This window comes from Oncorhynchus gorbuscha, unplaced genomic scaffold (genome assembly GCF_021184085.1).
Source record: "Oncorhynchus gorbuscha isolate QuinsamMale2020 ecotype Even-year unplaced genomic scaffold, OgorEven_v1.0 Un_scaffold_9718, whole genome shotgun sequence".
In the NCBI taxonomy this organism is placed as follows: Eukaryota; Metazoa; Chordata; class Actinopteri; order Salmoniformes; family Salmonidae; genus Oncorhynchus; species Oncorhynchus gorbuscha.
In genome coordinates this window covers 5,001-11,645 of record NW_025752630.1, presented here as the reverse complement: position 1 = coordinate 11,645, position 6,645 = coordinate 5,001, and the positions used below count along the sequence as shown (strand labels likewise).

At 43.6% G+C, this 6,645-nt stretch overlaps 1 pseudogene; it reads left to right on the top strand.

The window, feature by feature from the left end:
* Positions 1–240: 240 nt before the first annotated feature.
* Positions 241–6,645, top strand: part of LOC124030181 — an 11,377-nt pseudogene continuing 4,972 nt past the window's right edge.

Below are 6,645 nucleotides of genomic sequence, written 5' to 3'. Positions count from 1 at the left end.
GGTCTCCCTGTCGTTCATCTCTCCTGGTCTCCCTGTCGTTCATCTCTCCTGGTCTCCCTGTCGTTCATCTCTCCTGGTCTCCCTGTCGTTCATCTCTCCTGGTCTCCCTGTCGTTCATCTCTCCTGGTCTCCCTGTCGTTCATCTCTCCTGGTCTCCCTGTCGTTCATCTCTCCTGGTCTCCCTGTCTTTCATCTCTCCTGGTCTCCCTGTCTTTCCTCTCTCTTGGTCTCCCTCTCTAGGACCTGGAGCAGTTTTAAGATCAGCTGGCCAGGTCTGATGCGTGAGAGACTGCAGTTCATAGCACAACATTGTCCCCAGCTCCGTGCCGAGGCCCTGAAGATCAGCCCTGTCAGCCCGTCAGAGGACTCCACAACGTAGACGTCTACGAGGAGATCCACCGCAGACTCACCAACGCCAAGCGGTGAGGAGAAAGAGTGTGTGTGAAGTGGAGCCTATATAGGTACAAAAGTGTGTGTGTGTGAAGATCCTGCATGTGTGCATACGACCTAACATCTCTGTCTATTCCCAGACAGAGAGGGTGTCCCCATGGTGCCTGATGGGGCCGGCGGAGGCCCTCTCCTGGACACAGCCTGGGCAGAGAGCACCAGGAAAAGGCCCTTCTCAAACTGGAGAAGCTGGACACTGGACCTCAAGAACTACAAGGGAAACTCCATCAAAGAGAGCATCAGGTAACTAGCTACGGGGGGAAACTCAAGTAGACATTGTTTTCACTGTGTCACATGTGTGTCACAAGCAGTGGAGATGGAACTCGACTGTGTCACAAGCAGTAGAGATGGAACTCGGACAACATTTTTAAATTTTTATTTAATTTATTTTTTTACCTTTATTTAACCAGGCAAGTCAGTTAAGAACAAATTCTTATTTTCAATGACGGCCTAGGAACAGTGGGTTCCTTCCAGTTCTCTGCTGCCCATGACTGGAACCAACTGCAAAATCTCTGAAGCTGGAGACTCACATCTCCCTCACTAGCTTTAACCACCAGCTGTCAGCGCAGCTCACAGATCACTGCACCTGTACATATCCCATCTGTAAACAGCCCACCTACCTCATCCCCATACTGATATTTATTTATTTATTTTGCTCCTTTTGCACCCCAGTATCTCTACTTGCACATTCATCTTCTGCACATCTACCATTCCAGTGTTTAATTGCTATATTGTAATTACTTCACCACCATGGCCTGTTTATTGCTTTAACTCCCTTATCTTACCTCATTTACACTCACTGTATATAGACTTTTGGTTTCTTTTTGTTCTACTGTATTATTGACTACGTTTTGTTTATTCCATGTGTAACTCTGTGTTGTTGTATGTGTTGAATTGCTTTGCTTTATCTTGGCCAGGTCGCAGTTGCAAATGAGAACTTGTTCTCAACTAGCCTACCTGGTTAAATAAAGTGAACACTTTGGGATAAGGTTGGAGGATGTGGACACAGCCAGTGATGTGGTAGGGGAGAGGAAGGGCCTCAAAACCCAAATGGAACCAGTCTACTACTCAACAAGTTCTCTCTCTGGATCCCCCCTCCCTCTCTCTCCTCCCCCTCTCTCCCTCCCCCCTCTCCTCCCCCTCCCCTGCCTCTCTCCTCCTCCCTCCCCTCTCTCTCTCCTCCTTCCTCCCCCTCTCTCATCCTCAACGCTCTCCCCCTCCCTCCCCCGTCTCCTCCCCCCCTCTCTTCCTCTCTCCCTCTCCCCTCCCTCTCTGTCTGTTCAGGCGGGGTCACGATGACCTTGGGGACCACTATTTAGACTGTGGAGATCTCAGCAATGCCCTGAAGTGTTACAGCCGAGCCCGAGACTACTGCACTGGTGCCAAGCATGTCATCAACATGTGTCTGAACGTCATCAAGGTACTATGACATCATCAACATGTGTCTGAATGTCATCAGGTACTATGACATCATCAACATGTGTCTGAACGTCAAGGTACTATGACATCATCAACATGTGTCTGAATGTCATCAAGGTACTATGACATCATCAACATGTGTCTGAATGTCATCAAGGTACTATGACATCATCAACATGGTCTGAATGTCATCAAGGTACTATGACATCATCATGTGTCTGAATGTCATCAAGGTACTATGACATCATCAACATGTGTCTGAATGCCATCAAGGTACTATGACATCATCAACATGTGTCTGAATGTCATCAAGGTACTATGACATCATCAACATGTGTCTGAATGTCATCAAGGTACTATGACATCATCAACATGGTCTGAATGTCATCAAGGTACTATGACATCATTATGTGTCTGAATGTCATCAAGGTACTATGACATCATCAACATGTGTCTGAATGTCAAGGTACTATGACATCATCAACATGTGTCTGAATGTCATCAAGGTACTATGACATCATCAACATGGTGCCTCCGAAATGAATGTTCATGTCAACTTTTATCGTCAAGTTGTGTCTTCACTTGGTCAAGTCTATAAACGTGGCTTGTCTTGACCTAACATCCTTGAAAGGTTTCTCAAACCTTTTCTCTCCTCTGTCTCTCTCTCTCTCCCTTTCTGTGTATTTCTCTCTCGCTAGGTTAGCGTTTACCTCCAGAACTGGTCCCATGTACTTAGCTACGTGAGCAAGGCAGAATCCACTCCAGAGATAGCTGAGGTTAGTACTGAATGACATGAAATATAACCTTTACATCGTACCTTCCGAGTGAGAGAAACTTGTAAAATCAAGCAGTATGAGAATTTGTTCAATAGATGTTCTCCTTTTTAAATGGTTGTGTGTGTATATAGTAGACTAATATAACCTTCACACTGAGAGAAAGTCACTGACTTAACTCTCGCTTGCTTGTTCTTCTAGCAACGAGGAGAGAGAGACAGTCAGAACCAATCTGTCCTCACCAAACTAAAATGTGCTGCGGGTAAGACCTCATACTGTACTGTTAGGAGGACCACTGTAGTCTACAGCTAAGACATTATACTGTTAGGAGGACCACTGAAGTCTACAGCTAAGACCTCATACTATACTGTTAGGAGGACCACTGAAGTCTACAGCTAAGACCTCATACTATACTGTTAGGAGGACCACTGAAGTCTACAGCTAAGACATTATACTGTACTGTTAGGAGGACCACTGAAGTCTACAGCTAAGACATTATACTGTTAGGAGGACCACTGAAGTCTACAGCTAAGACCTCATACTGTACTGTTAGGAGGACCACTGTAGTCTACAGCTAAGACATTATACTATACTGTTAGGAGGACCACTGAAGTCTACAGCTAAGACATTATACTGTACTGTTAGGAGGACCACTGAAGTCTACAGCTAAGACATTATACTGTTAGGAGGACCACTGAATCTGCAGCTAAGACATTATACTGTTAGGAGGACCACTGTAGTCTACAGCTAAGACATTATACTGTTAGGAGGACCACTGAAGTCTACAGCTAAGACATTATACTGTTAGGAGGACCACTGTAGTCTACAGCTAAGACATTATACTGTACTGTTAGGAGGACCACTGAAGTCTACAGCTAAGACATTATACTAAGACATTATACTGTTAGGAGGACCACTGAATCTGCAGCTAAGACATTATACTGTTAGGGAGGACCACTGTAGTCTACAGCTAAGACATTATACTGTTAGGAGGACCACTGAAGTCTACAGCTAAGACATTATACTGTTAGGAGGACCACTGAAGTCTACAGCTAAGACATTATACTGTTAGGAGGACCACTGAAGTCTACAGCTAAGACATTATACTGTTAGGAGGACCACTGAAGTCTACAGCTAAGACATTATACTGTTAGTAGGACCACTGAAGTCTACAGCTAAGACATTATACTGTTAGGAGGACCACTGAAGTCTACAGCTAGACCTCATACTATACTGTTAGGAGGACCACTGAAGTGTACAGCTAAGACATTATACTGTTAGGAGGACCACTGAAGTGTACAGCTAAGACATTATACTGTACTGTTAGGAGGACCACTGTAGTCTACAGCTAAGACATTATACTGTACTGTTAGGAGGACCACTGTAGTCTACAGCTAAGACCTCATACTATACTGTTAGGAGGACCACTGTAGTCTACAGCTAAGACATTATACTGTTAGGAGGACCACTGTAGTCTACAGCTAAGACATTATACTGTACTGTTAGGAGGACCACTGTAGTCTACAGCTAAGACATTATACTGTTAGGAGGACCACTGTAGTCTACAGCTAAGACATTATACTGTTAGGAGGACCACTGAAGTCTACAGCTAAGACATTATACTGTTAGGAGGACCACTGAAGTCTACAGCTAAGACATTATACTGTAGTCTACAGCTAAGACATTATACTGTTAGGAGGACCACTGAATCTGCAGCTAAGACATTATACTGTTAGGAGGACCACTGTAGTCTACAGCTAAGACATTATACTGTTAGGAGGACCACTGAAGTCTACAGCTAAGACATTATACTGTTAGGAGGACCACTGAAGTCTACAGCTAAGACATTATACTGTTAGGAGGACCACTGAAGTCTACAGCTAAGACATTATACTGTTAGGAGGACCACTGAAGTCTACAGCTAAGACATTATACTGTTAGGAGGACCACTGAAGTCTACAGCTAAGACATTATACTGTTAGGAGGACCACTGTAGTCTACAGCTAAGACCTCATACTATACTGTTAGGAGGACCACTGAAGTCTACAGCTAAGACCTCATACTATACTGTTAGGAGGACCACTGAAGTGTACAGCTAAGACATTATACTGTTAGGAGGACCACTGAAGTGTACAGCTAAGACATTATACTGTACTGTTAGGAGGACCACTGTAGTCTACAGCTAAGACATTATACTGTACTGTTAGGAGGACCACTGTAGTCTACAGCTAAGACCTCATACTATACTGTTAGGAGGACCACTGTAGTCTACAGCTAAGACATTATACTGTTAGGAGGACCACTGTAGTCTACAGCTAAGACATTATACTGTACTGTTAGGAGGACCACTGTAGTCTACAGCTAAGACATTATACTGTTAGGAGGACCACTGTAGTCTACAGCTAAGACATTATACTGTTAGGAGGACCACTGAAGTCTACAGCTAAGACATTATACTGTTAGGAGGACCACTGAAGTCTACAGCTAAGACATTATACTGTAGTCTACAGCTAAGACATTATACTGTTAGGAGGACCACTGAATCTGCAGCTAAGACATTATACTGTTAGGAGGACCACTGTAGTCTACAGCTAAGACATTATACTGTTAGGAGGACCACTGAAGTCTACAGCTAAGACATTATACTGTTAGGAGGACCACTGAAGTCTACAGCTAAGACCTCATACTATACTGTTAGGAGGACCACTGAAGTCTACAGCTAAGACCTCATACTATACTGTTAGGAGGACCACTGAAGTCTACAGCTAAGACATTATACTGTACTGTTAGGAGGACCACTGAAGTCTACAGCTAAGACATTATACTGTTAGGAGGACCACTGAAGTCTACAGCTAAGACCTCATACTGTACTGTTAGGAGGACCACTGTAGTCTACAGCTAAGACATTATACTATACTGTTAGGAGGACCACTGAAGTCTACAGCTAAGACATTATACTATACTGTTAGGAGGACCACTGAAGTCTACAGCTAAGACATTATACTGTACTGTTAGGAGGACCACTGTAGTCTACAGCTAAGACATTATACTGTACTGTTAGGAGGACCACTGAAGTCTACAGCTAAGACATTATACTGTACTGTTAGGAGGACCACTGAAGTCTACAGCTAAGACATTATACTGTTAGGAGGACCACTGAATCTGCAGCTAAGACATTATACTGTTAGGAGGACCACTGTAGTCTACAGCTAAGACATTATACTGTTAGGAGGACCACTGAAGTCTACAGCTAAGACATTATACTGTTAGGAGGACCACTGTAGTCTACAGCTAAGACATTATACTGTACTGTTAGGAGGACCACTGAAGTCTACAGCTAAGACATTATACTGTAGTCTACAGCTAAGACATTATACTGTTAGGAGGACCACTGAATCTGCAGCTAAGACATTATACTGTTAGGAGGACCACTGTAGTCTACAGCTAAGACATTATACTGTTAGTAGGACCACTGAAGTCTACAGCTAAGACATTATACTGTTAGGAGGACCACTGAAGTCTACAGCTAAGACATTATACTGTTAGGAGGACCACTGAAGTCTACAGCTAAGACATTATACTGTTAGGAGGACCACTGAAGTCTACAGCTAAGACATTATACTGTTAGGAGGACCACTGAAGTCTACAGCTAAGACATTATACTGTTAGGAGGACCACTGAAGTCTACAGCTAAGACCTCATACTATACTGTTAGGAGGACCACTGAAGTGTACAGCTAAGACATTATACTGTTAGGAGGACCACTGAAGTGTACAGCTAAGACATTATACTGTACTGTTAGGAGGACCACTGTAGTCTACAGCTAAGACATTATACTGTACTGTTAGGAGGACCACTGTAGTCTACAGCTAAGACCTCATACTATACTGTTAGGAGGACCACTGTAGTCTACAGCTAAGACATTATACTGTTAGGAGGACCACTGTAGTCTACAGCTAAGACATTATACTGTACTGTTAGGAGGACCACTGTAGTCTACAGCTAA